Source organism: Rattus norvegicus, chromosome 5, assembly GCF_021556685.1.
Source record: "Rattus norvegicus strain SHRSP/BbbUtx chromosome 5, alternate assembly SHRSP_T2T, whole genome shotgun sequence".
Classification (NCBI taxonomy): domain Eukaryota; kingdom Metazoa; phylum Chordata; class Mammalia; order Rodentia; family Muridae; genus Rattus; species Rattus norvegicus.
In genome coordinates, this window is record NC_141538.1 from 165,807,052 (window position 1) to 165,832,471 (window position 25,420).

Below are 25,420 nucleotides of genomic sequence, written 5' to 3' on the forward strand. Positions count from 1 at the left end.
TGACACAAAAGGCTTGCAACTGTGAACTAAAGCACGAGTATCTCCATCTTCTCACACCATCATTTTGCAGGCAGCTTAGTTCCCCTCCCTAATTCTTCTGCCCGGATTTCATTCAACTGCACACAAACAAGGCCAAAATAGCTCTCACCAAATACAAGCTTGCCTCCTCTACTCATCTAATCAGCCATGAAATTACGTAGCTTCTAGCTATAAAATTTCTTTCCATTCCACATCCCTGTTTGTTAATCATCAAATTCCTTTTTGATTGGGAAACAATATATTTGTAACCCCCTCTCTCCCTCCCTTCTTCAAACCTCTGATCCTCCTGCTCCAACCTCCCAAGTATTCAGACTATAGGTACACACCACCACATCTCTACGAGGTGGATCAAATCCAGGGCTTCATGCACACTAGTCAAGCATTTTACCAACCAAGCTACATTCTGATCCATTTAAACTTTCCTTTCCCACGAAATGCAATAAGTGGGGAGGCAAACATTCCCACAACAATATGAACATGTGAAAACATAGACAACACATACTTTTAAATTTAACTCTGTGGTAAATCAGACTATGTTTAGTACCATATTGAAATTACAGTTAATTGAACTATAAAAAGTTACTGCATAAATTACCTATAACTATAGTCTTCTAGGACAGGTGTCGTCCAGCAGAGAATTCCAGGTGTGACTCCAGCACTCAGGAGTCGGGGGCTGGTCAGACACACCTTTATGATCAGGTCTATGGAATGAGGTCCAAGCCAGCCAAGTGAGACCCTTTCTCAAAAATGAAACCCATCCAGTCCCAGAGCCAAGGAAGCAGAGGCAGAAGACCTGTGGTGCTTGCTGGCCAGCAACCACGCTCATCATAAACTTCAGGCCAATGAAAGACCTAGCTCAAAAAACAGTGGATGAGTACTGAGAAACCACTCCTAAGTTGGTTGTCTGGTCTCCACATATGTGCACATGCAAACATATAAACACACAAGCGTGCACACGACACACAAGAAAAGCTGCTGGACAGGTAACAACTCTAAATCATGTATACACCCCAGTCTATGGAATAGTTTAAAGCATTAATAATGTAGACTGGAGCAAAAACTCCAGAAGCATTCACTAACATTAAAGAGACCATAAAACACTGACATTTGCTGGGCATGGTGGCACACACCTTCAATCTCAGCACTTGGTGGGCAGGAGCAGGTGGATCTCTGTGAGTTCAAGGCCAGCCTGGTCTACAAAGACCAGGACAGCCTGGGCTACACAGAGAAACCCTGTCTAAGTGGGGGGGGGGGGGGGATGTTTAAGTTTACTAATTGAATATTTCTCAAATTTTGCCTCCTTGTCTTTGATCTTGTGAGATTTCCATTTGCCCTCAGAGACAACAAGTATTATTAGGAATAAGGAGAGCAAATTGATTATTCTGCAAAGTGAAAAATAGAAATGAATAATATTTATTATAAATAATACCAGATGTGTTGGCTAGTCTAACAGAGACATCTGAGAAGAGAAGACGTCAATTGAGAAAAAGCCTCCATAAGATCCAGCTCTGGGCAAGCCTGTGGGCATTTTCCTAGGAGGTGACTGATATGGGAAGGGCCCAGCTTACTATGGGCAGTGCCACCCGCGGGCAGGTGGGCCTGTGTTATATAAGAAAGCAGATGGAACGAGGAGCTGGGAGCAAGCCAGCTGTATTCTTGGTGGTCCCTCCTTCAGTTCCAAGTGATGTGATGTAACCTGTAAGCCAAAGAGGCCTTTCCAAGCCAAGTGGCTTTTATTCAAGGTCTTTACTACAGCAATAGAAAACCAAACTACCACACCAAGCTTTTTTGATTTGTTTGGGGTTAATATATTTTTGTCATATCCATTTTTCTAAAGAAAGCATGTAGAATTATATTCCTAAAACACAGAGTAGGGGCTGGAGAGATGGCTCAGTGGGTAAGAGCACCGGTTGCTCTTCAGAGGACCTGAGTTCGATCCTCAGCACCCACATGGTGGCTCACTATCAAGTACCTCCAGCCCCAGGGGGAATGCAATGCCCTCTTCTGGCCTGCAGAGGTACTGCATAGACATCTATACAAACATTCACACAAAATAAACACTTATACATTAAAAAGAAAATTTAAGTTAAAGAATTTTTTTGAAAGACACATATTTTAACCAAGAAACAGTCTTTTACAATTACTACTGAAGAGAAGTCACTGAAAGAGACTGGAGAGACAGCTCAGCAGTTAAGAGCACATGTTGTCCTTGCAGAGGACCAGGTTTGATTCCCCACATGCAGACAGAGGTTCACAACCGTCTGTAACTGCAGTTCAGAAGGTCCCACACCTCTTCCGATTTCCATGGGCACCAAGCACCACATGGTGCACATTTATACACATAAAACAAAAAAGTGGACCTAAAACAAAGTGTGAGAAATTCACTGAGATGCATAAAGTTTGAGACTGGGCAGGTGTTTGTTTCAATAGCTACCTTAATCTAGTTTTTATAGTTCAATTAGCCAACTTTCTAAAACAACAGTTTGACATCAAAGAATAGATGAGATAGGGTCTCATTTTGTTGCTCTGACTGTCCTGGAATTTACATAACCAGGCTGGCCTTTAACTCATAGAGATCCCTCTGCCTCCCAAATGACTGGGATTAAAAGCATGTACTGCCATGCCTGTGACCGAGTTATATTTTCAAGAAATGATGTGTAATTTAAAGAACAAAGCAAACAAAAAAGGCACACACGAGTGAAGTAGAGGAAGGAAGACTGGGAATTCAAGGTTATCCTAGAGTACACAGTGAGTGCCAACGTTGGCTGGATGAGACCTTACTTTTTAAGAAAATGAATGAGCAGGGCTGGGGATTTAGCTCAGTGGTAGAGCGCTTGCCTAGCAAGCGCAAGGCCCTGGGTTCGGTCCCCAGCTCCGAAAAAAAAGAAAAGGAAAAAAAAAAAAAAAAAAGAAAATGAATGAGCTAGGTAGGGTGGCTCATTCACTTGAGAAGGGAAGGCAAGCAAGAAAACAGGAATCCAAGAGCAGCCTCTACTACACAAGAGTTCAAAGCTAGCCTACAGTAAACTAGACTACATTTCAAATAAATAATAAACATATCACAGAGTGAAGCAAATTTCCACAGTAGAGAATTCTCTGATACACTACAAATAGGGGCTGGAGAGAGAGCGCAGCAGCTCTTCCCGGCAACCCACAACCGTCTAGGACTACAATTCCAAGAGATCTGGCAGACACACACGCAGGCAAAACACCAATGCACATAAAATGAAAATAAATCATTTTAAAAATTAAAAAGAGGGGTTGGGGATTTAGCTCAGTGGTAGAGTGCTTGCCTAGCAAGTGCAAGGCCCTGAGTTCAGTCCCCAGCTCTGAAAAAAATAAAATAAAATAAATAAATAAATAAATAAATAAATAAATAAAAAAAATTAAAAGGAGATACTATGGGGGGCTGGAGAGATGGCTCAGCGGTTAAGAGCACTGACTGCTCTTCTCAGAGGTCCTGAGTTCAAATCCCAGCAACCACATGGTGGCTCACAACCATCTGTAATGGGATCCAGTGCCCTCTTCTGGTGTGCCTGAGGACAGCTACAGTGTATTCATATAAAAAATAAATAAATAAATCTTAAAAAAAAAAAAAAGAACATTGAAGATTTAAAAAAAAAAAAAAAAGAGATACTATGGAGCTGGAGAGATGGCTCAGCAGTTAAGAGCACTGTCTGTTCTACCAGAGGTCCCGAGTTCAATTCCCAGCACCCACATGATGGCTCACAACCATCTATGTTGGGATTCGACACCCTCTTCTGGCCTGCAGGTGTACATGCAGATAGAGCACTCATGTACATAAAGTAAATAACCCTTTAAAGAGAGACTATGAACTGTTCCTTTGTATAAAACACGGATGCATTGCTCTATCTAATAACTTCAATAAAGGCACGGCAAGTTTTAGGACCGTGGCTATACTGTAAAATGGCCCAATTGTAAGAAAGGGGGTGGGGAGGAGAGAAAGAGAGAGAACAGGCAGAAAAGGAAAGGCACGTGTATATTTTTCGTCTTTGATTCTCTGGTCATTCGGTGGAAGTGCAAACTAGACCCAATGTCAGGAATGCTGCTTTTCCCATCCTAACTCAATGCCAACAATCAGACGGCACAGGACAGACTCTGACAGATCAGATTTTCAATTTCCAATGTGGCTGAGCAGGCTTGGCCAGGCTCCCCAACTGTTTTACCCACTGTCTAAAATAACCTGATACAATATTTAGATGTACCAGACATATATCGTTTTGCTTCTATAACTGTGAAGTCAAGGATCCTCCTTTGCACTGCTGGCACGGCTTTTTTGTTCTTTCTCTGAAATCAAGAAATGCCTCGGGGTTGGGGATTTAGCTTAGTGATAGAGCGCTTGCCTAGCAAGCACAAGGCCCTGGGTTTGGTCCCCAGCTCTGGAAAAAAAAAAAAAGAAATGCCTCAAGAAACAGGAGTTGGAGATGCAGTCCAGTACCCAGCCTGGGGGCTTAAGAGAGGCACCAAGGGTTTGGAGGGAAATAGCCCCTATGACCCATCAGCTTGAAATACAGTGTCCTAAATGCAAACGGCCATCTTTTTCATTGAAAACAGGTTAGATGGAGAGATAGCTCAGCAGAGGATGGAGGACGCTCTTCCAGAGGTCCTGAGTTCAATTCCCAGCAACCACATGGTGGCTTACAACTATCTGTAATGGGATCCAATGCCCTCTTCTGGTGTGTCTGAAAATAGCTATAGTGTACTCATGTAAATAAAATAAATAAATCTTAAAAAAAAAAAAAACAAGTTAGTTATAATACTATATTCTCAGCTTGAAAATCATGTGAATTTAGATTTTTAAGAGCATTTTACATTTGTGTGTGTGTGTGTGTGTGTGTGTGTGTAGGGGTATGTGAAATGTGAGTTCAGGTACTTGAGTTCAGTAAAAGGTGTCTGATCCCTTGCAGCTGGAATTACAGGCAGTTGTGAACCACCCGGAGTAAACGCTAAGAACCAAATTCAATACCTCTGTAAGAACAGTATGTGTTTCTAAACAATGTGAGTCTACCCCACTCTCTCTATTTTTTATATTTAATTCACTTTTTAATATTTTTATTTTTATATTTGTGTGTGTGGTGGTCGGAGGATAACTTGCACAAGTGAATGCTGAGAACCAAACTCAGGTCATTAGGCTTAGCAACAAGCACCCTCCACTGAGCCACCCTGACAGCCTATAGATTAGTTTTTTGGTTTTTTTTTTTTTTTCTTTTCTTTTTTTTTCGGAGCTGGGGACTGAACCCAGGGCCTTGCGCTTGCTAGGCAAGCACTCTACCACTGAGCTAAATCCCCAACCCCTACAGATTAGTTTTTAAAAGGATTGTTTGGTTGTTGTTTTGAGACTGAGTCTATGTAGCTCTGGCTGTCCTGAAACTCGCTATGTAGACCAGGTTGGCCTCAAACTCACAGAAATCTGCCTCTGCCTTGCTGGGACTGAAGGTATACACCCCTACAACCAGCTTTAAAGAGACCTGACAGCACACACATCTTTGTACTAGGATGTCTCAACACCCTCCCTTAGACTGTCTGTAGAATTTAGTTTTTTCAAACAGGGTCTATTCGATCCAGGCTTACCTCCTCCTGCCTCAGGCTCCTGAGTGCTGGGCTTATAAGCATGCACTAATACCTGACCCACTTTAAAAGTTAGCATCCAAAAAAGTTCTCTTGACAAGCCATTAGCTTTTCTTTTGCCAGATTAAAAACTATGATTTATCTTTTGTTTTTTGCCTTAATTTCTAAATTAAACTTAAATAACCATATTAGTCCAGGCAAGCTGTATTTTTAGTCAACCCTCTGCACACAGGGTTTTTGTTTAATAGTCTCATTATATGTGGAGCATATAGTTATTTGCTCAAATACTTTCCAAAGGCAGTAAGCATTACAAAGTACAAACAAAAATTTCTCATAATGGCTTATCTTACTATTTATTTTAACTGGGATGTATGTTATACAATCCAAGTGCTAGTTCTTAAAACCAAAACCAAACAGCACAGCAAGCCTTTAAAATGTATACAAAACTCTGTATTTAATGGGCTGAAGAGCTGTATACGTGGACAGAAACACAGGGGACCTAGAAGAGTGAAACCAGCCCCACCAAACAAAAGCAGACAAAAGGTCAAGGACGGAGCAAGTTAAGTGAGAGACACTTCCAGAGTAGGGATACGAAATGTGTATGCCACTCCCGCCTCACCTCCTAGCAATGGGGGCTGAGTAAGAGCAGTATCAACAAGTAGGGGACTAGGGCCACTCATGCACACTGTAATAAGCTAGAGAAAGGGGGCAGGAATGAAGAAGAGACTGTTCTCTTATCACTTTATTTTTTAATAGAAAAGTTGTGCACTCCTGTATGCTTCATTCAACACGTTGCATACACGTTATAGGGAATCCCTGCTTTGGAGAAACTTTCACTGTACTGAGAAAGAGGCACTAGAACTGAGCTACTATGAGTGTGCTTGAGGGAAGGCAAGGAAAGCCAAGAAGCTAAGTGGTATGTAGTTACGCGGCTCAGTCTGCAGACACTGTGTCGAGCGAGGTGGTAAGATTTAAGCAAACATCTGAAAGAAGTGAAGGAGTTAGTCAAGCAGATGAGAGAAAAAGAACAATCCAGGCTACAGACAGAGTGTGGGCCTTAAGGTAGAACTTGCCAGGCATGCTCAAGGAGCAGCAGGGAAAAGTCAGTGAAGGAGAAGGAGGAACATCCAATAAAACAAATCCCAAAAGATTAGAAGCCAGTGACAGTGACACACAGCACAGGCCAAGGGATTAGCTGAAGTCAGGGGGAATAAGCTTTCTCAGGCTAGAGGAAAGAAAAGCAGGGCAGGAAGGTTTGTAAGGAGAAGGGGGAGGTTGAAGGAGCTCGTGCCTTTTTTCCTGTGCGGTGGTAGATACACTGCTAAGCAGAGGCACTGGAAGGCTCAAGCCACTATGAACAGCCCGAGAGGACCAAGCAGACCTGCTTCAGCAAGCATCAAAGTCAAACTCAGGGACTCCTCAGTGCTGGTGGCACCAATACCCAGCCCTATGTGAGGCTTCTCCATGAAACAGAGTAAAAACAGAAGGTATGGAGAGCAGGAATGGCTCAAGCTGGCATGTGTCTCGTGGCCCTTCAGAAGAGGAAAGAATTTAAAATGGCAAATGGTGATATCTAAGAAAAGAGCTGGAGCAGCAAACCCCAGACGTCACAGTACAGGAAAGGAAGAGAGTAAGAACCTTGGAGACTCAACATCAAATGCACAAGCAAAGAGACTACAGAGGTGGGAACTCTAAATGACCAGGGTTTAAGATCAGAAGGTGAACCTGAGACCTGAAAGTGGTGACATGTTAGAAAATGTGACACAACAGAAACCAGAAAAGAACCCAGCCAGAGCTTGAGAAGTGAAGGAGTTTTAAGGGAAGAAGTGCGGCCCAGTGGTTACTAACCTAAGCCCTCGTCGAGGTGGGGAAGTTTAGCATGTTTCAGTTTCTTCACATGAGAAAGAACTCTAACAGTACTCGGCCTGGCTGTCTATGAACTGGGTTACTAAATGTGCATACAGAAGAGCCTGACATACAGGAACTGCTCAATCCGAGCACGAGACTTTGTCATTGCTGCCGCTACTGTTTGCTTATGTGGTCACTGATATCTGCCAAGATGATGCGAAAAGTCTGTTTGAGGCTGGAGTTCAGGAGTAGGCTGCCTAGCTCAGCATAAGCAAAGCCCAGGGCCCAGTGCCCAGCAACACAAAATAACAATGAAATTTGAATGCCAGGGAAAACTAAGCCAAGAGGTACCCAAGTGACCGAAGGAGAAAATGATAGAAGACTATATAACTGAAGGACAAGCTCTGTTATAAATGACATGAAATTTTTAAAGTGTAAAATTAAACTGAAAAGTTTTATGGGGCTGGGGGTTGAGTAGAGCACATGCCTAACAAGTGCAGTCCTCAGCTTCCCCTGCAACCACAAAAAGGTTTTGTATCTAAGAGATGTTTTTAGCCTTTTAGTGTATGTGCAGCCATAAACAATCATAAAATCATTAATATTATACAGCACGAGAAGGAGAAGATCACAGAAGCTCCCGCAGCACACTAAGGGCTTTAGAAGCAAAGGGAGTGTGCCAACTGCAAGGAGAAAAGGAGGAGTCTGAGAATGAATGGTAGGCCTTACATTACTTTAGGATAAAGATCCCAATCTCTCTCTGGGCTGGATTTACATCTAACCAGCATGAGAACAAACCAATCACTGAGCTGTTAACAAGCCAAACCAAAACAACCTCTCAGCAGTCCAAGGCTCCTTCTACAAGATTTTCCCATCACAGCCACATCTGTTTAACGTCTTCTATCCTGCACCAGAATAAAGGTTCTAGAGGTATACATATTCATTCGCTCTCTATGAAGTTCTCAAGTTTACTACTATGTGTTCAAACAAGACCCCTCTCAAAGAGAGCGCTGGGAATGGAACAACACACCTTTCACTTCAGGGCACTGTGAATTACATCACATCAGCTCACAGGACCAAAGGGATACGCTTACTCTTGGGAAAGACTTGTTACAGTGAGTAGCCTGGGAAGGGGTTTACAAACAAGGCAGTAAGGATTCATTGTTGTCCTTTATTCTGTACACAGAACAAGACCAAAACAGAAAAAAAAAAAAAAAAAAAAAAAAAAGGCTAGAAAGCTTTGGCCTTGGAAACTATTGACAGACTCTTCTTGGGCATTAATGTATTCCCTGAACTAATTTAGTAGAAAAAAAAGAAAATGCATTCATATCTGGTCTTGAAATGGAAAACACTCTATCCTAAGCCTCAGAAACTGTATTTAATTGGAAAAATTCTAGAAAAATACTCAACAGCAAAGAGCTATGATGAATCAAGAAATCTGTATTTAATTGGATAAATTCTAGAAAAATACCCAACAGGGAAGGCCTACACAGAGTCAAGAAATCTTTCCTCCACTTCATAATCAGGCCTAATTTTTTTCAAAAGCTTAAATTATATTTAATCTCAGTTCCCTACATGTACTTAAAGCTATTTCTTATTTTGCTATGGCATCATAAAACAAACATTCTGTATTTCTTGAATATTAATGTACTGCAAAACCCACTAACTTTAGTCTAGAGAAACAGCTCAGCAGTTAAAAGCACTTTTTGCTCTTGAGGAGGACCTGGTTCAGTTCCCAGCACCCATATAACGTTACACAATCACCTGTCACTCCAGGTCCGGAGGAGCCAACCCTTACCTCTCCTTGTAGGGCACCCGACAAGCACATAGTGTGCATACCTATACTTGCAAGTGAAACAGTCATCCACAAAAATAAAATTTTTTTAAAAAAATTGGTTTCTACTTGAAAGTTTACTGAGATTGCTTAACGATAAAAATTACAAAAACAGTGTGTTGACTTCTCTTAGAAATAGAAAAGCATTGGAATTTGTTTTTGTAGTTACTCTAGAGTAGACAGACAATTAAAATAGAAAAAAAATAAAGAACTTATGCATTAAGAAAAGGGAGTGTGGAGCGTGGGAGCATAGCTCAGTAGTAGGCATATCTAAGACCTGAGGTAGAGATCCAGCTCCCACCCATTGCCGAAAACAAATATACAGATAAAGTTTAAAGGAAAGGGCATAAGGCAGACAAGAGTCACGTCATCTCTCCAGGTCCTGTGCATGATCAAAATATAGGCAAACGCATTTACAGGCTTGCCCTGAAGCCAGTTATTGATCATTTCTAAATCTACTTTCAAACATCAAGATGAGTAATCTTCAAAGTCTGGCCCCAAATAGAACATTAACAGCCCCAATTACTTCACAGTCAATATCAACTACCACACTTCTCTGACTAGAACACAAGCTGAAATTCTGTTATGACTAAGCCGAATCCACAAAATGCTAACCTTTAAATAAAATACTGACTACGATATCACTTCTAAACAGCTATTCGAAGCCGAACACCACTTTCCTCTGGGTTAAGCCAGGCACATCATGACACAAAGCAGCATGCTTCGTGCTGGCAGAGCAGCTGCTTGGAACAGCGAGGGCTACATAAGCAAGAGATCTGTTGACAATCTAATTTAGGCTACCTCCAGATTCCACAAAGATGACAACCTGCATCCTCAGAGATACCGCTACAAGTCTCCTCTGCTACCAGAATATTCCAGTTCACCTCAACTCTGCATGCTGAGATACTATGCAAATCTGTGCTCGCCATGCAATACGCCGAGAGCCTCCTATATGGAAAAGTGGCCTTCGCAGAGCGAAAGCATCAACAGGCCTTCGAGGGCCAAAGCAGCAATGGGTATCGATGATAAGTCCAGAAACACAGAATTTCACCCCAAAGAGAATGGAATCTTCAAGCCAGTTTACCCTGAAGACTCATAGAGCAATTCACCAAAGAGAAGAAGTGATTTTGGAGCCCGATTTTGCATTTACAGTCGGTGAGGGTTTGCGTTGCCTGAACAATGACTAGCTTGCTCCGAGCGGCCTCCCAACCCCCACAACTTGGCTTCTGGTGCGGCCAGTCACCCTGAAAGCTGCCAGGGCTGTCACTCGGTGCCTTCCAGCAACCGGACTTGGCTCCTAAAGGATTTGTCAGATCATCCTCCCAATATGGCTGCCAGAGTAATCCTGGTCGGCTGAACGTCGAGCCCACACCAGCCTTCCTCCCATCTGGCCAGCATCCAATAAGCCCCCTCCCTTTGCATAGCTTCCTCCGTCCAGCCCTTGCACCCTCCGCTCTGTCGGATGCCCTTTCCTACCTTCATCGGGCTCAGGGGCATTGCCACATTCCCAGTCGGAACCCTGATGCCAACCACAATGGGGGTGGGGGTGGGGGGTGGGAGAGAGCAGAAGCGGGGAGAGATCGGCTGGCTTCAAGCCGGGCAGGGCCGGCTCCCTCAGAGCTGCAATGTGCGCACATACGGCGGGACAGCGACCGATCTGCTGGCCCGCGGACAGAGCTGGGCCTGGCAGCCCAGGGAAAGCAGAGGGCTGGTGCAGGGCACTGCAGGAGTCCGGCAGGCCGCTGGACCAAAGCCCGGCGCTCGCAGCCGGCGAGCCAGGTCTCTCCACTGAGGGCGAGGCTTCTCACCGCGGACCCGGAGCCCCGGCCGGCCGCGCTGCTTCCTCGCTTCCCTCCCACCAGGCCCGTCACCCTCCGGGAGTCTTTCCCGCGGGAGCGGCCCCCTTCGCCCGCGCCGCGGCACCACCGCCCACCTCCAGTCGGCCGCCCCACCTCAGCCTCTCCTCAGCCTCCTCACCTCAGCCGCGCTGCGGACCGACGGGCGAGCCGGCCGAGTCAGAAGACGCCGCGGCGCGCAGGGGCGCGGGAGGCCGGGCACCGACGCACCTCAGCGCAGGCAGCGGCCGCCGCGAGCCGCAGGGCGCCGCTCCGCAGCCCCATCACGCGGCCGCCCAGCTCTGCATCGAGGATTGGCGGGAGGCCGGGGCGCGGCGGTGGATGCGGCGGAGAAGCAGAGAGAAGCCCGGACCCGAGCTGTCGCCTCCCAGGACCACTGCCGTCTGACTACACCGCGTCGCTGCTCGCCAAACTCCGCCCGAAGCCGCCGGCGCGGGACACCGCCCCGAGCTAGAGCGCCGCGCGTCACCTCGGCCCGCCCAGCAACCGAGAATGACGCGGAATATGACCAATCGAAGTGAAAATCTTGAGATAGATGACCAATAGTAAAGCGAGTCTGGAAGAGGGGGCGGGAGGTGCTGGCGGAGCGACGGAGACACTCGAGCGCCCCCTGGTGGTACGGGAGCCGATGCGGGTGCGGGTGCGGGTGCGGGTGCGGGCGTGCCGGGTGGGCGAAGCCGGTGTCCAGAGTTTCCACCCTGGTGACCCCCCGAAGGGTGTTGCTGGGTAGCATTCGCGCCTGTGTAGCCGAATGACCCGCTTCGTAAGGGGACAAAATGTGTCTCAGTGACAGGGCGGGACTGGAAGGTGCAGATGCCATCCCAAAGCTGGGATTATGTGGGAGCGGCCGAGTGTGGAGTCATTGTCCATTTGGAAAACAGCTCACACCGTGAAGCCACAGAGCCCGGCGCGGTGGGAACGGAACCACGCTCAGGCATGAGTGTATCCAGCAGAAAGCTTCCTAGCCTATTCTTGTCGAACCCCAGCACAACACCTCCCACACGCCACCTTGGGAGAAAAGGAGGAATGAGTAATGGAAAGGCATGACTTAGTGGGCATTCATCGTCTCCTTGGGAGATGGTGTGCTGTTGTGAGCAAAGGAACAAAACGCTTTGTATTCGCGCCCAGTGAATGGACTGAGCGGCCTGTGAGAGATGCCCCTAGAGGGGGACAAGGACTCATAAGAACACAAAAGCTCTACGAGCCACGTTTTTTAAAAATCAGATTTAGATTCAGCTCAAAAGAAAAGCCCCACAGCCGTTCATAAGCAGCTCAGTTCACTGCTTAGTAAAATATCACAATGACAACCTGCCAATCACACTGCATTTTTAAGGTTAGAGGATGCGTTTTGTATTTACTAGCAGAAATGGAAAGTAAGATAAGTTTTTTTTTTCTCATCCCTGACTTTAATACAGTATTAATGGGTAGAGAAAGGCCTACACACTAAAACGTGAAAATTAACTTTCTATATATGATTCTGGACAGTCACCATACTCCGAAGTCCTCAGACTCCTGGTATCTTACATTTACTGGACATTTCTCATTGTGCTTATTGGTTTGTTTGTTTTTTCAAGACAGGGTCTTGGTAGCTCGGGCTCTCCTGGAACTCACTAAGAAGACAAGGCAGGCCCGAAACCCACAGAGATTTGTAGACGTCTTCTTCCTGACTGCTGGGTTAAAGATGGGTACCACTAAGTCCAGCTCTCATTTTTAGAATTTATACTCTGCCTTCCCACAAAGGATTTGATGTAATTTATAATGAAATATACAAGGAATAAAACTGCTTAAAATATTAGGAGCAACGATGATTCCAGTTGAAGGTTAGCCTGGGCTACATAAGGAAACCCTGTCTTAAACAAGCAGGGCCAACCTAGATAGCTTAGTGGGTGAAAGTGCTTCTGATGAACTGATGATCTGAGTCCCATCTCCAGACCCCCTGTGAAGATGGCCGGAGAGAGCCTACAGAACGAAATCGTGTTCTGACACAAACACACCTCATACACCTACTGTACCACAATAATAAATTAAAAATTTAACAGACATTAATAAAATAAAACAAGAAGTCGACCTGGGAGTGTGGCTGAACAGGGGACGCACGTGATTCCCATATGGGAAGCCCTGACTTCGGTTCCTAAAGTGGAGGAGGAGGGAGAGGAGGAAGAGGAAGAGATGAGTCATCGGCCAAGTATAGGGAAGCACTGATGGGTTTGCACAGGAGCAATGGCTTCTGGCGAGTGCACGCTGTAGACTTCAGAAAGCTAGGAGAAAGGACTTCAAACGTCTCCCTGTGGAGTAGGACATTTGAGGAGGAGCTAGAGAGATGGATCTGCAGGTGAGGGTGCTTCCTGCTTTGAAAAGGACCTCAAGGACTGGAGAGATGGCTCAGCTGTTAAGAGCACTGGCTGCTCTTCCAGAGGCCCTGAGTTCAATTCCCAGCAACCACATGGTGGCTCACAACCATCTGTAATGGGATCCGATGCCCTCTTCTGCCGTGTCTGAAGACAGCTACAGTGTACTCACTCACATACATTAAATAGATAAATCTTTAAAAAATCATTTTAAAAATAAAGAGAAAGAAAAGGACCTCAGTTCCCGGTACCCACATTTGGGCAACTCACAGCCACCTGTAACTCCAGCTCCAGGGGGCTCTCACATCTTCAAGGGTACCTGCATTCTTATGCACATTCCAACACATAGAGACACACCTGCCTATAATTGTTTCAGTGAAAAGATAAATCTTTTAAAACTGGTTAAGAGGGGTTGGAGATTTAGCTCAGTGGTAGAGCACTTGCCTAGCAAGCGCAAAGCCCTGGGTTCAATCCTCAGCTCAGAAAAAAAAAAAAAAAAAAAAAAAAACTGGTTAAGAATATAAATATACGGGGTTGGGGATTTAGCTCAGTGGTAGAGCGCTTGCCTAGCAAGCAGAAGGCCCTGGGTTCGGTCTCCAGCTCCGAAAAAAAGAAAAAAGAAAAAAAAGAATATAAATATGCTAAACCTGACTTAAACATTACTCAGTGTCTGAACACACTATGCCATCCTCATTAATATATACAATTTTAATATCTTCATACATCATAAAGTTTCATAAAGAATTATTTTATGGGGTTGGGGATTTAGCTCAGTGGTAGAGCACTTGCCTAGCAAGCACAAGGCCCTGGGTTCGGTCCCCAGCTCCAAAAAAAAAAGAAAAGAAAAAAATTTATTTTATGGTGAAGACACCATAGCTGTCTTCAAACACACCAGAAGAGGGCATCAGATCTCACTACAGATGGTTGTGAGCCACCATGTGGTTGCTGGGGATTTGAACTCAGGACCTCTGGAAAAGCAGTTAGTGGTCTTAACCACTGAGCCATCTCTCCAGTCCCAACATAAAGTTGTTTGAGCAAATAAGAGGCTATGAAGAAAATCCTGCTTGAGTCAGGAATGATGGGCATGAGGATGTTCTCAGCACTCAGGAGACAGAGTCAAGAGGATTTCCACAAGTCGGGAGCCAGCCTGGGCTACATAGGGAATAAACTAGCCAGGGGTACACAGTGACACCCTATCCTACAAAACAAACAACCAATTACAAAACCAGACTATTTCTGCTTGAAGAAGCAGAATGCAGAGAAAGAAGAATATCAAAGTCAGGGAAATAGGATACCAGAGCATAGGTCTCATACCTCAGCTTCCTGAAGGCCAAGACAAGCCTGAAAGTGTGGTGACTTAATAAACAGAGCTCCATCAAGTCATGGGAGACAACACCCACTTAAATCCAAGCTTAGTGCCGTGAGTTTATCAACCCCTAGATGGTTTGAACACTCACTGGGGCTCAATATAAAATGAATCTCAGTTGAGGTAGCAGGGTAGCAAAACCAGACCCATCAAGAGAGGCAGATAAGGGGCTGGAGGGATGGCTCGGTGGTTAGGAGCACTGACTGCTCTTCCAGAGGTCCTGAGTTCAAGTCCCAGCAACCACATGGTGGCTCATAATCAACTGTAATGGGATCCAATGTCCTCTTCTGGTGTGTCTGAAGACTGTGACAGTGTACTCATGCATAAATATAAATTGAATAAATAAATCTTTAAAAAAAAAAAAGAGAGAGGCAGATAAGGTGCTGTATACCACAAGGCCAAATGGTCCGCTCTGCGTACCTCAGACTTTGATCCTTTGATAAATAAAGAAGTCAGCCTGCACAGTCATCCAATGGCTCCGTTAACAGTTTTGATGTAAAAGAACCTCTGTAAAACTCACACCTTATTCCATGACAGTGGATACAGCGTGGTCTGATGGGGCTACCCCTGATGTGACAGTACAAAGAAAGTGAGAGAAAAAAGCCGTTTGCCCCCAGTTAGAGTCTCCTTAGCAGCACAGACTAGAGCTGTGTTGTGTTTTCACACACCTGGAACTGGAGCAGATACACGCATGGGTGTGGGAGTACAACATATGAAAGCAGCAGCGTGAGGAGTCAGCGAGGTTAGCCCATAAATGATAATGAGGGATGCTGGGATGATTGACAGGATGTGCAGCGCAAGGCATGGGGTTGCAGACTCACTGTGGAGGCCGAAGAAGACCAGGAGTTCAAGGTCATCCTTGTGTCGAAGGACAGCATAGGCTACACGGGATTATATCTCAAAAAGCAACAACAACAACAACAACAACAACAAAATGCGATTTTTTCCTTTATCCCATATAAAATAGAAATTCAGGTAGATTAAAAACGTAAATAAAAGCAGGGCACAGTGGCGCACGCCTTTAACCCCAGCACACATGAAGGCAAAGATGGGTGAGTTTGAAGCCAGCCTGGTCTACAGAGCAAGTTTCAGGGTGGGCAGAGAGAGAGACCCTGCCTCGAAACAAACAAAAAACCAAATAAGAAAGAAACGAAAAGATTAAAAACTTACATCAGAAAAGCCAAAGCTTTAAGCATAGAAAATACAAAATATCTTCCTGACTTTGAAATAAAAAAACCTTAGGAGGCCAGAGGCACTGATGGGTGAATGAACCTTTACTCAACAAAAGATAAGCAGAGCCGGCCAGGCCATCCGGTTCCCCACTGTAGAATTCAAGGTGTCTTTGGCTACATAGTTCAAGGCCTGCCTGGGATATAGGTAAGTTTGTTTAAAGGAAGGCTGGAGAGATGGGCTGGAGAGATGGATGGTGGCTCAGCAGTTTAGAGCACTGACTATTCCGATGCCCGCTTCTGGTGTGTCAGAAGACAACTACAGTGTACCCACATACATAAAATAAATAAATCTGGGCTGGAGAGATGGCTCAGCGGTTAAGAGCACTGACTGCTCTTCCAGAGGTCCTGAGTTCAATTCCCAGCAACCACATGGTGGCTCACAACTATCTGTAATGGGATCCGATGCCCTATTCTGGTGTGCCTGAAAACAGCTATAGTAAATATGCGTAAAATAAATTAAAAAATTCTAAAAATAAATAAATAAATAAATCTTTAAAAAAAGAGAGAGAGAAAGAGAGAAGGGAGTCAGGAGGGAGGGGAGCAGGAAATGAGAAAGAACTTTGTATTGTGTACAACATTTGTATCAAGAAGGAAACTCGCATGAGAACCATAGTCCCCAAATTCAACATGAGGTTACCCTAAAAAGGACATCATGAAAGAGGACATACCAAGCTGCAATTCAATTATCTAACACTTTATTTCTTCTTTCTCTGTCCCTGTCTCTCTGTGTCTCCCTCTTGGCCTGCCTCTGTGTGTGTGTGGTGTGTGTGTGGTGTGTGTGGTGTGTGTGGTGTGTGTGGTGTGTGTGTGTGTGTGTGTGTGTGTGTGTGTGTACATGGATGTGTTTGTGGATGTGTAGCCAGAGACCAACCTTGATACCTTTCCTCGAGACATTCACCTGTGTTTGAGCCAGGATGTCTCCCTGGGACTGGAGTTAAGTGAGATTAGACTAGATTGTTAGACTGGTTGGCCAGCAAGCCCCGGAGACTGGTGATTATTGCCTTCCCAACCTAGGATTACATGAGGGTGCCTCTGGCCTGGCTTTTACATGACTGATAGGTATTGAATTCAGGTGCACGTGCTTTGGTAGAAAGCACTTTACCAACTGCAATGTCTTCCCAGCTCCTAATGTTTTACTGAGAGAGAATGAGAAAGAGAGAGAGCACAAGCTCAGCAAGTAAAGTGCTTGCCACACAAGCATAAGAACTAGAGTTTGAATAATAAAGTGACAGCTAATAGATAATTCCAGAGCTTGGGAAACAGAGATAGGATACCATCAAAATCAAAGCAAGCCAGCTGGGTTCAGTTAGGAGACCATGCCTCAATAGAATAAGTTAGAGAGCGCAGAGGGAGGGGATGTCCACACACATGTCCACACATACACACACAGTCCTGACACATGTCCACATATATGTCCACACATACACACATGCACAAGTACCTACACCACACACACACATATACCACACACACACATACACCACACACACATACACCACACACACATATACCACACATACACATACACACACATACACCACACACACACATACACTACACACACATATAGACCGCACAAAACATATTAAAAAGATAATAATAAAGACACATGGGCTGGAGAGACAGCTCAGCAGTCAAGAGCACTGACTGCTCTTCCAGAGGTCCTGAGTTCAATTCCCAGCAACCACATGGTGGCTCACAACCATCTGTAATGGGTTCTGATGTCTTCCTTTGGTGTGTCTGAAGACAGCGACAGTGTACTCATATAATAAATAAATATTTTAAAAAACCAACACAATAAAACAATAATAATAACAATAATAATAATGACTCATGGGTTGGGTAGATGGCTTACTGGGTAAAGGCAACTTGTGACCAAGCCTGATGACATGAGTTTAATCCCCACCCCCAAACCCATATGGTGGAAGGAGAGAGCTCTCTCCCTTAAGTTGTCCTCTGACCTCCAGAAGGAACACAGCACTGAGTCCCTCACTAAATACATAAATGGAATTTTTAAAAAATTATATGAAGGCCAGGCATAGTGTGCATGCCTTTAATGCCAGCATTTAGGAGGCAGAGGAAGAGTTCTGTGGGTTCAAAGCCAGCCTGCTCTCCATAGTGAGTTCCAGCTAGAGCTACACAGTGAGACCCTGTCTCATAAAAAACAAAAAGGTTTCACTCTTTTTTCTGGGGGTTTTCAGGGTTTCTCTGTATAACTGAGATCCACCTGCCTCTGCTTCTCTGGGTTTAAAGAGGGTGTGTACTGCCACGCCCGGCTCAAGTTTAGCTTCTCTAATGTGGGGCTGGAGAAATGGCTCAGCAGTTAAGAGCCCTTGCTGCTCTAGACAAGGACCCAGGATTCAGTTTCCCAACACCCACAGGGTGACTCACAATGGTCAGTGGCTCCAGATCCAGGCGTTCTGATGTTTTCTTCTGCTCTCAGTGACCACCAGGCGTGTCTCTGGTACAACTGCACACGTGCAAGCACTCATGCACAAAATATGAATAAACAAATCTTTAAACAAAACAATCCGCGCCCCCCCCCAAAAAAAAACCTTGGGTGGTAGGTACGTGGGTGAATTCTGTATATAGTCCTTGAATTTTTACTGTTATAAAATATCCCTTGGGTTGGAGGCCATAGCACATAACTCAGCCGTGGTGGAGCATCTGTCCAGGGGGTGCGAGGCTCTGGGGTAATAGAAACACAATAACTTATAAGCTATATTTAGAAGCATCTGAGCTGTGATGCCACAAGTAATCCTCGGTAGATTAGGACAGCCACTCGATCAGAGTGCCTGGGGACTCGACCATGGCAGCTGGGCCAAACCTGAGAGGCCATGTGGGCGGGACACAGAAACTGCGACCCCCTCTCTGACCTGGCATTAAAACACACGAGGCTGCCAGCCTCCACTGGAAAAACCTCCACACCTTGGCCAAACATTTGGTAAAAAGTGTTGGACATCACTTTCTGGTCGTGAAAGGGACACGGATATCCTCACGATATGATGGATGTTGCAGGAAACTCTGGGAGCTGACTCAAGCGGGCAGCTCGGCTCTGGCGAGTCTCCGCCCACAAGCTGCCACTGCCCGGGACAGAACCATCTGAAAAGCCTATTTTTATTTTGGGGAGGGAAGATTCTCGAGACCTCTGCTGAGCTGTCCAGGCGCCTGAAGAGAAAGTATTTTCCAGTTGCTTTTAACGAAGGTCAGGTAACACATGTTCTCGGGCCTGGATCATGTTGCATGATTAAAAATAGGGACTGCTTATATTTTCCGACTTAAGAAACTAGAAATCTCTACCCTGTTAGGCCCCCAAACTTTGTTTTACTGTACAAAGTCTTTTTAAATATTAACCAATACCTACTTTATACACACACACATGTAATACACATGCACACACACACATATATATAATACACATGCACACACACACACACGCATATAATACACATGCACATGCCTACAGATTGCATTAAGCCCTATTAAATATTAACTTCTGACTGGTCAATAATTGCCCCGGTTTTCCAGCTCTAACAACAGACTGTAATTTGGTTTGACTCACTAATATTAACATATGGTGACACCTCACATGCCAAGGTTATTTTTGGAACCAGAAAATCAAAACCTGAGCATACTTCGGAACCAGTTAACCTGCTCTGTCAGATTGACACACGCAGCAAGCCTCCAGTACGTGGACTGCTCCTGTTGTTTTAATTTTATTTATTGTGAGTGGTACCTATGTGTGTATGTGTGTGTGTGTGTGTGCGTGTGTGTGCGTGTGTGTGCGTGTGTGTGCGTGTGTGTGCGTGTGTGTTGCGTGTGGACATCAAAGCACAACTTTAGGGAGTTGGTTCTCTCCTTCCACCATTGTTGAGGCAAATCGCTCAGACCTCTCTTGGTTCTGTGCTGTGGACTTTGGGCTAGCTGGACTTTGGGGTTTTTCTACAGTAAGTATCCATTTCCTATCCTAACATCCCATCATAGAAGTGCTGGGACTGTAGATGCAGAACCTTGAGAGTCCCCCACCCCCACCCCTTCTTCCCTTCTTCTCTTTCTCAGACAGAGTCTCACTATGTAAACCCGGCTAACTAGAACTCGACACCCACTATGTAGACCAGGCTTGCTTCTGCCTCACAAGAGCTGGAATTAAAGGTATGCTTGGTTTTCTTTTGAGACAGGGTCTTGCCATGGAGCCCAGGCTAGCCCAGATCCCACTATATAGTTGAAGCTGACCTAGAATTCTCAACAGAGAACCAATTTTTAAAAATATTAATGTATGGGCTGGAGAGAAGGCTCAATGGTTGAGAGCACTGGCTGCTCTTCCAGAGGTCCTGAGTTCAATTCCCAGCAACCACATGGTGGCTCACAACCATCTGTAATGAGATCTGATGTCCTCTTCTGGTGTGTCTGAAGACAGTGACAGTGTACTCACATACATTAAATAAATAAATAAATACATCTTTTAAAAAGTATATGTTGGGGTTGGGGATTTAGCTCAGTGGTAGAGCGCTTGCCTAGCAAGCACAAGGCCCTGGGTTGGTCCCCAGCTCCGAAAAAAAAGAAAAAAAAAGTATATGTTAATTTAAAATTGTTATTATTATAGTTGTGACAGAGGAAGGTACGTGTGTATATGGATAGGAGATGGTTCTCTCCCTCCATTTCGGGCACCAACAATTGAACTCAGAGTTTCAGGCTCATACAACAGACATTTTTACCGTCTGAAGTATCTTTTCTGGCCCTACGTTTCTGTTTATTTGTTTTTCTGTTTCAGTTTACTTTGAGACAAAGTCTCATGTAGACCAGGATGGCCTCAAACATGCTATGAAGCCGAAGATGACCTCAAATTCAAATTCTGATCCTCCCGTCTCTCTCCCTTCCCCCCAACCCCCAATGCTACGGCTACAGGCTTGTGCCACTGTGCCCAGTTTCCTCCGAAGTGCTGGAGTTGAACCCAAGACTTAGTGCATGGGAGGAAGGCGTTCTTCCACAAGCGAAGGATGGCTTTGAACCTTTAAACTTCCTGACCCTGCTTTCCGAGGGCTGGGATTCCGTGGAGGCGCCACCACAGCCAGTTTGTGTGGTACTCAGAATGGAACCCGGGGCCTCCCGTGCGCCAGGCAACGCTTTACCAACTGAGCTACAGCCCGGTTTGGTGGAATCCACAAAGAAGGAAAAGAATGTGCTATAAGAGATGTCACAGACCACCTTCCCCGTACTCACCCGACCCATGCACTCAGGTCTGCGCCCTCATTTACATATTTACTCTGGGCTGAGAGAGACGACCACACAGCTCAGAATGCTAGGATTAGCTCTGTGCCAGGTCCAATGTGCGATGTGCGTGAAGACTCTCCTTCACGTACTGGGCCTGGAGATGCACGACTTTATTCCCAGCGCTCTGCAGCAAGGGGGGCCGACTGCTGGGAGTGTGAAGCCAACCTGGTCTACAGTGACCTCAGGCTTGTGAGGGCTACACAGGAAGTTCCAGGGCAGTTAAGACGTGAGACCCCTGTCTTAAAAAGCAAACAAAAGGGGGCTGGAGAGATGGCTCAGTGGTTAAGAGCACTGATTGGTCTTTCAGAGGTCCTGAGTTCAAATCCCAGCAACTACATGGTGGCTCATAACCATTTGTAATGGGATCTGATGCCCTCTTCTGGTGTGTCTGAAGACAGCGACTGTGTACTCCCATACACGGAATAAATAAATTAAAAAAAAAAAAAAAAGCAAACAAAATAAGAGCAAACTATAGCTGCTACCACCACCAACAAACACATTTATTTATTTATTTATTTTTATTAAAGAGACAATTAATGTCTCTTTATCAGTAGCTTGTTTTTCTTTTTCTTTTTTTAAAGATTGATTTATTGATTTCACGTATGTGGGTACACTGTCACTGTCTTCAGACACACTAGAAGTGGGCATCAGATCCCATTACAGATGGTTGAGAGCCACCATGTGGTTGCTGGGATTTGAACTCAGGACCTCTGAAAGACCAATCAGTGCTCTTAACCGCTGAGCCATCTCTCCAGCCCATTGCTTTTCTTTCTTATTCCTTTCATTCCCCGGAACCAACCCTAGGGCCTTGTTGGTACTAAGTGTGTTCTCCACTACTAAGCCCAATTCCAGCCGGCCTGAAATTTTAACTAGAGAAGTCAGAAGGACATGGAGATGTGAGAGTTTAATGTTAGGGGAAGCAAGTCTGTTTATAAAGATTGATGTTAATTTCATTGTTTTAATTTTATGTAGATGTCAGAGACGCATCATGTACATGTGCTACCCACAGAGCCCAGAAGGGGCATTCGATCCCTTAGGGCTGGAGTTGCAGACAGATGTAATCGGCTACCGGGCTGCTTGGAATGAAACCCAGGTCCTCTGGAAGAGCAGCCGGTGCCTTTAAACACGGAGATGTCTCTCCATCCTCGACAGAGAGTGACATCTAAGAGGCATATGCAAAGACCTGGCTGGAGCTCAGCTCCTGGGGCACTTGCCCGGCACACACAGGGCCTAGGTTCAGTCAGCAATGAAACAAACAGAAGACGCTGATGAGTACCTGTAGGTGCAGGAAGATCCGAATTTTAAGGCTGGCTTCGGTGACTTAAATCCCACTTTCAACAAAAGTTAATAAAATAACAAAAAGCATGTGTGAGGCTTCAAAACCAGCCATCTGCTGGCGTGCGGGTCCAAGTGGCTTTCGGTTATTTCAAAATCCAAACTAAATGCCAGGTGCTGGCTGAAATAGTTGATATCCTGCTGCGGATGGAAACAGAGGATTTCCAGGACCTGTAGAGCCCAGGGCAGATGTGACACCTTCAAGAAGGGGAGATTCTATGGCTGGTGAGGCAGCTCAGTGAGTACAAGTGACTGTCTCCAAGCCTTGCTGACCTGAGTTCAAACCCTGGGACCACATGGTGGAGGGAGGGAAACAATGTCTGTAAGTCGTCCTCTGATTCACACACACACACACACACACACACACACACACACGCACACAGGCACACAGGCACACAGATGCACTCATGTATGTATTAAGTTAGTAAGTAGATAGATAATAATTAAAGAGCTAGTACTCTAGATGACCTTGGCTTCTTGATGACCCTGATGGTGACAGTTTCTCCCTTTTCCTTTAATGCTCCATTGTGAGTTCAGGCCAATCTAAGATATGGAAGGGAGGGAAGGATAGGGATAAAGTAGAAAGAAGGGGGGAGAGAGGGAGGGAGGGAGGGAAGGAGAAAGAATCAAGCCTCACACTCAAGGGCTGGAGAGATGGCTCCCTGATTAAGAAGACTCAAGGTCAGTCCAGAGCACTCATTCTCCGTGGCTCACCGGTAGCTGTAATTCCAGCTCCAGAGGACCCAGTAACCCTCCTCTTCTGACCTCCAGGAGGACCTATTTGCCCGTAAGCTGCACTCACACACATATACTTAGATAAAAATAATTTTTTGTAAAGGGAAAAATGCTCTCTCTCTCGCTCTCTCTCTCTCTCTCTGATGCTTTGGTAAAGACTAAGTGAATGTTTTGTTTGTTTTGCTTTTGAAATGGGGTCTTACTCTGTAGCCCCAGCTGGCCTGGAACTTGCTATGTAGACCTTGAACTCAGAGAGATCCATTTACTTCTGCCTTCAGAGTGTTGGGATTGAAGGCATGGCCGCCTCGACTGGCTGAATGGGAAGGTTTTATTTGATGTGTCTCCTTGATTTCTTTTTTTTTTTTTTTCTCTTTTCTTTTTTTCAGAGCTGGGGACCGAACCCAGGGCCTTGCGCTTGCTAGGCAAGCACTCTACCACTGAGCTAAGTCCCCAACCCCTTCTCCTTGATTTCTAATGATGTATTCAGGACTTTGCTCTAATCGGCTTTTAGCTATCACATGCACCATCAGCCTCTAACGTCAGCGAGTTGGGCGATTTTCCTCAGTCCTGACTGGACATCTATAATTTCCACCAGATAAAAACAGTCCATGTAGCTTCCCCTCCTCTGGATTGTAGTGTGTGCCTTATTTTTCCCTAACAGGCATTTTCACCAATTAGGAACAACCTTGTATCATTGAAGTCCGCTCTTAAAACCATGATTAGAGCAAGGCATTGTTTACCGGGCCGATTGTGCCAGTGACAGATGGCCCTGGAACACATAGGCAAGAGACTGTGACTGAAATGGGCTCCCTGCAGCACCAGAGAGAGTTCAGCCCCCGGGAGGGAGCCCTGTGACGCAGGAACAGGGGCATGGGCTGTGGATACAGCTCAATAGTAAAGCACTTGCCTAATACATGGAAGGCCCTAGGTTCAAATCCCAGCACAGGGTGTGTGTGTGTGTGTTAGAGGAGGGAAGGGAGAGAGGATGTTCATAGGTCTCAGAGCACAATGATGGCTTCAGACTGCTAAATGGTTGCAAGGTCCTTGGTGATCCACCTTCTCTACCTCTCCCAAAATCCTCAGCCACAGAATCCTGAAGACTCCAGTCACCTTAATCCTTTGCCTCTCAGACAGGGTTCCCAGGATCTCACCTTTATTGTTATTATTATTTTTTTAATTACGTTTTTCATTTATTTTGTGTTTGTATGTGTGTGGGCACACATGTGCCACAACCAGCATGCGGAGATCCAAGGACAATTTCCACCATGTAGAGCCCTATCCACTTCAGGTGGTCAGGGTCAGTCCACCTAGGTCGTGAGGGACAGGGGCAAGTGCTTTGTCCATCTCGCTGGCCCTCAAACCACATTCGTTGCTCTCACCAGCCCCTTTAGAAAAGTAGCATTGTGCCAAGAGAAAGTGTCTGTCGGCAAAGAGAGGGCTAAGCACCTGGCCTTGGTCTGTCAGCTTTCTCCCTATGCAGCCTGAGACAGTCACACTGCAGAGCTCATGGTTTTGGGGACTTCAGTCTGTGCTCATTCAGTTCTGCTAAGGTCTTCATGCTATGCCCGGCCTGAGGCTCAGTTCCCAGCACTGTGCCAATACACACACACACACACAAAGGTCCAAAAGAAACTGGACCGAGGGCTGGAGAGACGGCTCAGCGGTTAAGAGCACTGACTGCTCTTCCAGAGGTCCTGAGTTCAATTCCCAGCAACCACATGGTGGCTCACAGCCATCTGTAATGAGATCTGGTGCCCTCTTCTGGGGTGTCTGAAGATGGCTACAGTGTGCTCCTATATATTAAATAAATAAATTGAAAAAAAAAAAAAAAAGAAAAGAAGAAGGGAAACTGGATCGACTGTCCCGTTGCCAAGAAAGTGGGGAAGGTGGGATCTAGGATCAAATTCAATCCTGATCTAGAAATAGAATTAGATTTGTTTGTTTTGACACAGGCTCTTACCATGTAGCCC

At 45.4% G+C, this 25,420-nt stretch overlaps 1 protein-coding gene and 1 long non-coding RNA gene across 31 annotated transcripts in view; one reads left to right on the forward strand and one right to left on the reverse strand.

Moving 5' to 3' along the window:
- The window catches only part of Kif1b (kinesin family member 1B), a 134,346-nt gene extending 122,777 nt beyond the window's left edge, over positions 1-11,569 (reverse strand). For 27 of the 28 annotated variants that reach the window (XM_087660161.1, XM_087660153.1, XM_087660157.1 and 24 more), the window contains exon 1: positions 11,285-11,548. The gene's annotated coding sequence lies outside the window, so the exon portion shown is untranslated. 28 annotated transcript variants of the gene reach the window in all.
- A 7,659-nt stretch (positions 11,570-19,228) lies between these two features.
- LOC102547502 (uncharacterized) lies at positions 19,229-22,747 on the forward strand. 3 transcript variants are annotated; one of them, XR_015621336.1, is made up of 4 exons: positions 19,229-19,314; positions 20,169-20,261; positions 20,881-21,346; positions 22,353-22,747. It is a non-coding gene; the product is annotated as an uncharacterized LOC102547502 (long non-coding RNA). The 3 variants fall into 3 exon arrangements; XR_015621335.1 differs by lacking the exon at positions 19,229-19,314 and adding an exon at positions 19,771-20,056; XR_015621337.1 differs by lacking the exons at positions 19,229-19,314; positions 22,353-22,747 and adding an exon at positions 19,771-19,796 and having other exon boundaries at positions 20,881-21,801.
- The last annotated feature ends 2,673 nt before the right edge of the window (positions 22,748-25,420 follow it).